This window comes from Panthera leo, chromosome B4, assembly GCF_018350215.1.
Source record: "Panthera leo isolate Ple1 chromosome B4, P.leo_Ple1_pat1.1, whole genome shotgun sequence".
NCBI lineage: Eukaryota > Metazoa > Chordata > Mammalia > Carnivora > Felidae > Panthera > Panthera leo.
Window position 1 is genome coordinate 88,480,670 of NC_056685.1, and position 11,499 is coordinate 88,492,168.

An 11,499-nucleotide genomic window follows, 5' to 3' on the forward strand; every position below is an offset into this window, starting at 1 on the left:
AAATGAGGCATGATAGTAAATGTGTTCTAAAGTTTACCTTAAATACATTACTTCACAATTTTTAGAACACTTAGAGAAAGAGACATTTTATGTTTTTATGCTTTCATGAAATTAAAAGCTTGATAACACTGTAATTACGGTCTTAGTGGCATACATCTTATTCTTTTGTCGTATCTTCATTAATAAATTTCAGAGTCAATAATTCTGGAAATAAAACAAAAGTAAATTACCTATTTTCCCTCTTAGATTCAGCAGCAAACATTAAAATGAAAAAAAAAATCCTAAGAATAATTACTGGATAACCTAATTCCATTTCTTGGAAGAAGTAGCTTTATGCATTCTTGAGTGTTCTATTAATCATTGAGTAGCATAGGAATGGAGATAAAAAATGATCCAGAATTGACAACTAGGTGTTTTTTTTTAAGTTTATTTATTCATCTTGAGAGAGAGCACACATGAACGAGTGGGGGAGGGGAAAAAGAGAGAGAGAGAGAGAGAGAGAATTCCAAGCAGGCTCCATGCTGTCAGCACAGAGCCCCATGCAGGGCTTGATCTCACAAACTGTGAGATCATGACCTGAGCCAAGATCAAGGGTTGGATGCGTAACCAACTGAGCCACCCAGGTGCCTCTCAACAACTAAGTTTAAATGTGTATTTGGGGGTCTCTTTGAATGCATTAAACATGAGATAAATTCTGGTAGGGTTTACAGGAAAGTGCTTTTGATGTGCAATTGTACTGATGGGGGGATGGGGAAACCCATTATAAAGGCCATGAATATAAAATCATTGAATCATGCCTTGGTGATTGTCTTTCTGTGTGACCTTTGTCTTAATCTCTATTTTCCAACAAGAAATTAATTATTAATTCACTTACCCACACACATGTATTAAGTGTTTACTAATAATTGTGGTCAACTTCTCTCCCAGAATGCTCTGTGGTTTAATAACTAACCTAGTGGTTATAAAGGTGTGAAGAGAAGTTATATGCAGGAGAAAAACCACAAGGGAGAAATTGAAGGTGAGTCATCAGGAGAGGCTGACTGCCTTTAAGGCCTCACTGGGTGAGGTGAGCCTGGTGATACTATCAGAGTCTAGCATGTGGTCCCTAGCATTTCATGCTCTAAAACTAGACATTTCAGCATGAGTTGATAACCAGTCTCTGGTCAATGGACTGATGCTAACCAAACCTGACTCCAGACTTACATGCAAACCAGAATGCAATTATTTCTTTTGTATTGAGGCTGGTAATCTTTTATCAGTGACCAAAATGATCAATTATACCACTCCAAGAATCTCCTTCCCCACATATTAATCAGAATGTGCTTCTCTTAGCAAAGAATAAGGCAAAAGGTCTTAGATATTCCTGAGGAGGATTTGACTAACTGAAATATGCTAATCTCACAGCAAAACACACTGTAGAATTCTCAAGTTCTCTAACATCAGACACTGCTTCATTTTCTTTGCTTGTCCCAAAGTTCTACTGATGCTCTTTTATTTAATATAAACACAGGTATTCCCTACTTTTTGAAAGTTTGTGTTATACCACTTATTTTATGAAAGAGTACCTGTTCTCACTAACTGAAAAAAATGCAAAGAGGGTTTTTGTTTTTACCAAAAAAAAAGGTGAAAAGCAAAACTAGTTATATCAGCATTTGTTGTACAGGGAGAGCCATGACAGAGGCAGTGTGCATCCCCAACAGAACAGCGAGAGGATCCCCCAGGGTTTCCCCATAACAACACTCAACATCTCAGCATCAAGTGGCCATAACTTTGAACTGTATCTGTGAGCATCTGCCCTTTATCGCAATTTATATTCACTTAGCAAGATGTGTCCTATGGTATCAGAAAAGCCTAAGAAAGGGCATTTTGGGGGGAATGCTCAAAAATTTTTTCCACATACATTAATGGTAGTTGCTTCTTTGCTTTACACCATTTCAACCTATAAAAGGTTTCATGGGAATGCTATACTTTTGGATAGCAGGGAAAACTGTATTTTGGATTAAGCCAAATTAGCTGTCCCTAGGCAAGAAGATGATCTGGGGCTAAGAAACATTCTGTCTCTTCCCATCATGTTCTGATTAAAGGCATTTATTTTTCAGAAGACAGCCTTGTCTCCTTTATCCCTACCTAAGTTTTGGGGGCATCTCATTCTTCTCTCATGTAATGTCTATAATAGCTCTCAGTATACCATAGGAAAAAGTTTAAAGTATAATTTTTCTAGAATATTTTTAGAGCACCAAATTATGTAAAAGTATAATTTAGACAGAACATAAAATTTTGTGAAAATAACCAATAAATAAAAATCAAATAGTTTGCAAACTGGTCTAAGTTTGTTGGAATACTTAAATCATGAATGAAGGTAGAAAAATATCTGGATTTAGGCTGGGCAATAGCTTTCAAATATTTGAGGACTGAGCTTTAGAAGCATAGGCATATGGTACTGTTACTTCTTGAGACCATTTCTCTTAGTTGAAATGAAAAGCTCAATCTGAATCAAGTAAACTAAATGGCTTTTGCACCTTGTGATTAGAGTAGGACTCATGATTATTGGATTATAGTTACATTCTTTTGTATTAAGAAAAGTTGTAAGATCCTCCATCCTGTAAGGATCATGTTGCCTGATTGTCTTTGGAATTTCCATATCCGTGTGGATTCCCCACACATATGCTATTAAATTTGATTTTTCTCCTATTAATCTGCCTCATGTCAATTTGATTCTAAGTCCAGCTAGAAGGACCTTGAACTGAAGAGGAAATTCTTCCTCCCCAACACTAGCCTACTCTTTCTCCCTTGCTAATTACATTCAGTCTCAAAACTTTAAATGTCTGTATGCTGATGGTTCCAGATTTATATCTCCATCACATTTTTCACTCCTATCGATTTGTATATCCAACATTTCTATCTGTATTGTATAGTTGATGTCTCAGCCTTAACATGTGAAGGGGGGTTAGAACAAGCCTTTCCAAAATGTGCCACTTTGGCATATGAAATAGTTTGAGCTGAAGTCAATAAAGGCCCAAAAGACTCAGAAAGAGCTTTTACTTTCCCCAAAACTACCTGAAAGAATTGAGAAATGGAGCCCGGACTAGAAAAGGAGCTATTACCAGAGATAAATTTTTTATCTAAAAGACCTAGCTTTTAGGGCAAACACCTAATTACTAATTAAACATCTGCTCTTTTTATCATCCTATGAATTACCCTCCTCTGCTTTGATGCCCCAGGCCCCTATCCCATTCCTTAATTCAGGGTGGCATATAAGTCTCAACTGACTAACCGGTCCTTCAGTCTCATATTCCTAAGGGGCTCCTGTACATACATAATTACATTTGTGTTTCTCCTGTTAATCCGTCTTAAATCAATTTACCAGCCAAAGAACCTAGAAAGGTGTAGAAAAAATTTTCCCCTCAACACATGGGTACAATGGTTTCCTGATATACTGCCTCCCCACAACCAGCAATTTTTTTCCATTTTCCTATTTCTATAAATGGCAATTTCATTCTTCTAGTCATTTAGGTGAAAAAAAAAATCCTTGATATTATCTTGGTTTTCTTTCACACCCCATATCTTATCTGTAAGCAAGTTCTGTTGGCTCCAATTTCAAAATACAGAATCCAACCATGTCTCATAACTTCCAATGTTACCAATCTGATCCAAACCACTATATGTCTCATATACATTATTGCAATAGCCTCTTGACAGATTTGTCCTAACACAGTAGCCAGTGATCCTATTGAGGAATCCTGGTTCACTCACTATCCTACTCTGCTATATGACTATTTCATGCCTTCATCTTTCTCCTCATACCTCCAATATACCCTCTTACATTATAACTCCTTCCTAATGACCCTGCATGTTATTAGATCATGTCACTCCTCTTCCCAAACTCTCTATTGGCTTTCCATCTCATTCAGAATAGAAGTCACAGTCCTTACAAAGACCTACAGAGCCCATTTCCTCTCTGAGTCCATCTCCTGTGATTTTACCTCCTTATTTATAGTGTTCTAGCCACCCTACACACCTTTTTATTCCTCAAAAATTCTATGAAAGCTGCTACCTAAGTCTCCTTGTACTGGTTGTTCCCTCAACTTGGAATGTTTCCCTGCAGGTATCTGCCTGGCTCACTTCCTCACTTTTTTCAAGTCTTTAAGTGAAATGACACTTTTGCAGTGAAGCTTTCCCTGACTGCCCTACTTAAATTGCCCTACTTAAATGCCTTTTCCTTTTTTGTCTTTGTTTTTCTCCATAGCACCTGTCACTCTCTGACATACAACTGTAGGCGACGAAAAAAATGTCTTAGGTTCTCCAGCTGTGGCCCTGTAAATTAGACTGGCCAAAGACACATTAACAAGAGTAAAACAGAAGTTTGTTATATGTGCCTTATGCATGTATACATAGGAGCACCCAGCAATGAGCAACCCAAAGGAGTAGTTAGAACTTGGGTTTATATACCATCTTACATTGAAAAAATGGGAAGGAGCTTTGGAGCTTCTGAGTGGAGGGGGACTTGTTAGGGAAGGTGACCAGGGAAGGTATAGTAAACAAAGGTTTTAAAATGAGGCTGTTATGCAGATTTAAGCAATGTCTTCTCCATTGATAAGAGTTGTTAAGAATCCTCCTCTTTCAGGTACAAGAGAGGGAGGAATCTTTACAAATGGAAATATCTCTTATAAATGTAAATTTCCTTTACAAAAGGAAAACTTTTGCCCTGTTTTTAGAACTTTTCTTGCAGCTGCTGCTTCTCAGTGGACTTTAGCTCAAAATAATCCTTATGCCAAATAGGCATCTTTAGGGTGGCATATTTTGGTACCCTTCACAACATATTGTCCTTATTTATCTTTTTAAATACCTAAATGATCTCTGGAGCATAGTAATTCTTAACGAATATTTGCTGAATGATTTAATAAACATTTATTATCCAGCAACAATTGAAAATGCAGCTTAATGTTTCATATTATTTTACCCTAGAAACATTATCCTGGAAGAACCATGCAGAACACATTATGTTCATTTTTTATTTTCAGCATTTTTGTAGGTTTAGATTCCCCAATTCCATTATTTTTTCCCCCTAAGGGTAGAGTCTAGTTAATGTCTCTTATGACTCCTTCAATAAAATTATGCCTGCACTGATTGACCCAATTCATTTTCCTATGCTGAGGACAGAGAACATACTGAAATACTTGAAAGCACTGAAAGCATTCTCCAAGTCAACAAAAATTCCTGGAATGCAAAGATTTGGTAAGAGGCATGAGGCAGCTTTATTGCTGTGTAGTTTGCAAACTGAGGGGGACTCAGCCTTTGGCTACAAATCGAAAGTACTCCTAAGGGGAAGGTTTAGACTCTGGGTTAAATAGGCAAAACCCACAAGTACTGTGCCCTTTATCGAGATTGGTCAGACTCAGGTCCCAAACTGCAAACTTCAGGAGCAGAGTGACAAGCAGGATACTGTTTGCTATTTCTGGTAGCAGTTTCAGGATGTGGCAGCCGCTGAAGAGCATGATAAGATATGTTGCAAGGGTCTTTCTGCAAATTTGGCTGAATTTTGTGCAAGCTTATCACCTCAGGCTGCGATGACTGGTTTTATTCCCCATAGTCATTCGGACTGATTAACCTTTCAATTTCTCTCCCTTGAAATAAGGGGATCCATCTTGTCTGTTAGCCTTTGCTGTCTTCTGTTCTCATCCACAATCTCTTGTTTTTTATTCCCTTATAATCAGAGAAACCTCATTAATAAGGTCTCTCTAAATTAAGCCCAACCATTCATTCAACAAATATTTACCATGTGAGACTACCCTGGGCTCTGTCATATAAAGAAATAAATGGATCCCGCCCTCAAGTAACTTACACTCCAATGGAGGAAATGGGATATCTATACATTAGAAAGAAATACAGTATCATCTACTACAACTCAGCAGATGGTATCTTGAGGGATGTAGAGGTTAAGCAAACATAAGCATTAGAAAATTTGGATCACAGGAGAAAGAAAAAAGAGTAGCATGAATGCAATATGCGCTAGCTGATTTTTAGAAGCACATTCTATAGCAGTTGAGTTTAAAACCAGGTAACTTAGCTCTTTATTTGTAAGATGCTTCCCCCACGGAACTGGTAGTTTATATTATAAAAGTTGGGCCATGTAAGTTGTATTAGGATTCAGTCTTTATATGACAGCACTAGAGAAAAAAGTTCTATTTCTGAGGAACATGCTGTGGCTGATTAAGGACCACAACTGCAGCCACTCAAGATTATTTTTGGTCTCATATTTCTGAGGGGTTGACAAACTCTACATTGAGAGTCCAATACAGCTAACTACTTGATTTTGTAGATAAAGTTTTATTGTAATACAGTCATGCCCATTCATTTACATGTTATCTGTTCTGCCGCCACACTACAACAGGAAAGTCGAGTAGTTGAAATGGTAATTGGAGGTCTGATGATCCATAACGTCTAACATAACCGCTAGCCAGTTCATTACAGAAAAACTTTGCCAATTCCTGTTCTATGGGATCGTCCCCACTTTCCTACTGACTCTTTCCACTGGGGACCCAAATAAAGATCAGAAAAATTCAAAAAGTGTGAGAAACAACGACTAGTGGAATCTTACTAACCTAGGGCTTGTTAACTAATTAAAACGTCTTGAGCTTTACTTATACTAATTCTAAATCAATTAATATTGTCCTAACTTTTAGCCACATGAAAAGACAGCTATGATGCAATAAAAATGGCACTCGAGGGAAGCCTGGGTGGCTCAGTTGGTTGAGTGTCTGACTTTGGCTCAGGTCATGATCTCACACTTCGTGGGTTTGAGCCCCATGTCAGGCTCTGTGCTGATGGCTTGGAGCCTGGAGCCTGCTTCGTATTCTGTGTCTCCCTCTCTCTCTCTCTCAAAAGTAAATAAATAAACATTAATAAAAAAAAGAAAAAAATTTAAAAATGGCACTTGGAATTGATTTTGAAGATCTGGATTCAAGTTCCCCTCTTCCAGTTACAACCATAGACTAATTCAAAAATCAAAATCTCTAAAGTCAAAGGATAAATGATGGGAGAGATAGTCTTTAGGACTAGTTATAAAAATTGAATGAGATAATAAAAATAAAAGAGCTTTATGAATTAAATCATGATATCATTATCAAATATTGTTCATGATCCTAAGAATATATACTATATTTAAAGGGCAGGCTCTATCATTAGATCGATTTGAATGATTTTATTGACAAATATTTAATGAAATAATCCTCAAAAAGCATATAGCACACGACTTGGCAACATTAGCTATTATGTATTTTATTACAGTTATTATTATAAATCAACTAGCACTTGTCATTCATAGATAGTATACTTCAGTGCTGTCAGCTGTTATTCAATCTTTGAGTGCTCTAACTTGGATTAGTGAAAGGCTGAAGACCAGTGAATATAGAGGGCTAATACTTACTTCTAGAGCTTAGACCTACTACCATTCCCTGATACTAAACATGACCTAGTAAGTCTGTAATCTTAACCTTCTGTCCACTGTTAACATGTTTCATACATTTTATTTGTGTTTATTTTTATGATTATAATATATCTCTGTTTATTATTTTTCTATCTCCACTGTTTTTCATTACTACATGGGAAAAATGAGTAAATAAACTTTTTCACGCAAAGCCATATGCTATAACAATTCATAAATTCAGCCTGATGCTAATATTATTTACTTTGAACAAGACTAAGGAATACATATATATATATCTATATATAGATATATAGATATATAGATATATAGATATACTTTCAGCAAGACTAAAGAATATATATATACATACACACACACACACACACACACACACATATATATATATATATATATATATATATATTCCCTTAGTCTTGCTGAAAGTAAATATATGTGTGTATATATATACATATACATATATGTGTGTATATATATATATATATATATATATATATACACACGTACTTATATTTACTTTCAGCAAGACTAAGGGAATATATATATATATATATATATGTATATAGTTAGGATGTGGAGATATAAAAATTAGGCCATTAATTTAGGGAGAGAAAAATATATAAATATTAGCATTCTGAGGAGAACAAAAGAATATATTTTAAGCTCTTCCCTAGGAAGAGTTGCAACTGTAATGTTAATTTTAGAATTATTTTGGAATTTGTAATAAATTGAAGACTAGTATCCTTAAGAAATTATTTTGATCTTGTCATAAAAGTTGAGTTTAACACATGACATTGACTCTCTTCTCTTATTTCTGAAATATAACTTCCACTGCTTGCCACTAGTAACTTTCTATCTCATATTCCACCTCAAGGAGCCAAGGCCTCTTCACTCCCTTTACCAGGAGAACTTGAAAAGTAATAGAAGGAATCTGGCTTTGCTCTTTTTTGGCCAACATGTCCAAGTGGTCTGGTCTGACCAAACATTAGCAACAACTATGTAAACAGAAAAAAGTTTTTGTATTTATTTTTGCTTTTTATTGAGGGATCAGGGAAATTTCATAAGTTTTATGTGAGAGAGGAACAAATACTGAGATTCTAGTTAACACACTTGTGTTAGCACAAGAGACAATTTTTTGTGTGTGGGTGAGAGAGAGGGAGAGAGAGAGAAATGAAGAGTGAGCATGCGAGGGGCAGAGGGGAGGGAGAAAGAGAGAATCTTAAGCAGGCTTCATGCCCAGTGTGGATCCCGATGTGGGGCTCCATCCCATAACCGTGAAATCATGGCCTGAGCTGAAATCAGATGCTCAGCTGGCTGAGCCACCCAGGTGCCCCTGAGATAATTCTTTTAAGACTTAGAATTTTGAATTTTGAAAATTCTTCCTCTGCTACTAGCCTGTATCATTCTCTGGTGTCCTCTACATTAGTTAGACAAATGAGAAGTTAAAGGAAGCAGCACTGTCCCTGCAATAGGACTATCCTCTCTTCTGACACGAACTACAAGTTCAGAAGTTCCCCAAAACCACCCTCAAGATTGATAATTCACTAGAAGGACTCACAAAACTCACTGTAAGTACTTATACTTACAGCTATCATTTATTACAAGGAAGGTATACAGATTAAACTTCGCCAAGGGAAGAGTGGACTCTGGATAAGTACCAATGGTGGGGTTACCATTGTTCTCTCTCTATGCAGTCAGGACATTTACTTTCCAAGCATTGATGTGTTGACAATATGCATGGAGTATTGCCAACTAGGGAAGCTCACCCAATTCTCTGGGTTCAGAGACTTGACTGGGGCTCCATGACATAGACATAATTGATTGATTACCCACATGCTTAATCTCAGTCTTCAGTTCTATCCTTGAATCACTATCTGATGCCCACAACACCCCACTTCAGGTTTTCTCTTGGATGAAAAAGATAGAGAGACTCCATCTACACCTAATTCTTTCTCTCTTCTCCCCCTGTTATGGTCTGAACTGTGTCACCTCAAAATTCATATGGTGACATCCTAACCCTAATGGGACTATATTTGGAGATAGGGTCTTTAAAGAAACAATTATGATTAAATGAGGTCATAAGAATAGGGCCCTCATCCAATAGGATGAGTGTCCTTATAAGATGAAGGGATACCAGAGAGCTCCCTCTGCATGTGCGGAGAAGAGGCCATCTGAGAGCACAGTGAGAAGGTGGCTTTCTGTAAGCCAGGAAGAGTTGACACCAGAAACCAACCCTGCTGGCACCTTGATCTCACACTTTCAGTCTCCAGAGCTGTAAGAAAATGAATGCCTGTTGTTTAAGCCACCTAGTCTGTGGTTTTTTGTTATGGCAGCCCAAGCAGACAAATATATTCCCTCTCTCTTTCTCTTTAGGCTTCTCTTTGTAGCCAAGCAAGATGGTGGGGTTTTTTTGCTACTGACCTTTCTGTGCCAGACACTACTCATACCATATCCTTCATTCCTTCCTATGTTATGTTTAATTTTTAAGAAATCTATGCTTTGGTTCTCTACACTTTTGCTTGGTTTTTCAAGCCAGATCCCTGTGGATTTCAAAATATAATTTCTTCTTCTTCTTCTTCTTCTTCTTCTTCTTCTTCTTCTTCTTCTTCTTCTTCTTCTTCTTCTTCTTTCTTCCTCTTCCTTTTCCTCTTCCTTCTCCTCCTTCTCCTCCTTCTCCTCCTTCTCCTCCTCTTCTTCTTCTTCTTCGACACTGGCTGAAAGAGAACTTTTTATTAACTTTATGTACAGAAAATTCAACAGCATCCACTTTCCAGTTTGATGGCCAGTTCTTTAGCCTTTGCCTTTTCCAGCTTGGCAGTGGGAGTCCTGGACTTTGGCTATAGGACGTTGCCTCCCCAGTAGCAGCAGATCTCATGATATCTGCCATTGTTGTTAGTCCTGATGGCTTCTACCAGCTCAGCCAGAGCTCCTTTGTCTTCCGAGGCAACCTGTGTGAAGGCGATGGTGGTACAGAGCTTCCTGTGGACCAGACGCCCCAGCCTGGCCTTCCCCTTGATGATGCAGTAGGGAGCCTCCATCTTACCACACAGGACAGGCAGAGAGATGGCCAGCTCAGTGGGATCCACAGCATGTGCAATCACTACCAGATCAGGCTTCTTGTTCTCCACCAGGGGTGACAGTATTAACCCCAGCTTGAAGGACAGGCAACCTCTCAGTGGGGACACCCTCTTTCTGGCAACTTTCTTCTCAACCCGGGCCAACAAACTCTGCTTCTTCTTTTGCTTTGTCTCTGGTCTGTATGTGTGGGCCACCTTAATAGTTGAGTAGCTGTTTGGTGGTCCAGGGCCTAGGTGAACTGGTTAATCATAGGAAGGACTTTTAGACGTTTATAGAGACTAGCCCTTTGCCACTGCAGCCGGATGTAGCAGGGTCATTTGACAAAACGGGTAAGGTCCCTTTGGGGCTGGATGTCCTGTCCGATGCCAAAATTCTTGGGCCTCTTCTCAAACAGGAGATTGACCACCTTCTTGTCCTCCTGCTTCTTCATAACAACAGGGGCAGGGGCCAACTTCTTCCCCTTAGCTTTCTTTCCTTTCAGCATCTGGGATGGCTGGAGGAGAGGCCTATGATCGCTTCTTTTTAAAATTGGTTCTCACAAATCAAAAGCTTCTTCATTTAAGATGAGTGTGCCTTCTGTGAGTTTTAAAAAAAAATCTACTAAGGACCTCAGATAAGTTCTTAGGTCCCAGACTCTATCTGACCTTTCCCTTCCCCCTTCATCAGAAGTGAGCAATGTCAATAACTCATTAGATGGGAAGAGAGCCACAGAGCAGCTAAAATAATTAGTTACCACATTAGCCGCCAAAGTTTGTTCTGACATTCTGCTGATATCAGAAATAATGCCGTTCCCTATGCACCAACTCTGATTAAATTATCTTTAATGTAGTGTGCTTCTAATAGAAGGGAGCAAAGAGAATTTTTCTAGTCTATCTTGTCCCAAATCTATACAAAGTTTCCCATTCCTTCCAGGGGATCATGGAATTATTGCAAGGAACTTGTGAATTCATATACCATTCCAAGCTTTGACTGTAGAT

The 11,499-nt window shown here is 38.0% G+C and overlaps 1 pseudogene; it reads right to left on the reverse strand.

Moving 5' to 3' along the window:
• Positions 1 to 10,197: 10,197 nt before the first annotated feature.
• Positions 10,198 to 11,012, reverse strand: LOC122225424 (annotated as a pseudogene).
• Between the last annotated feature and the right edge of the window lie 487 nt (positions 11,013 to 11,499).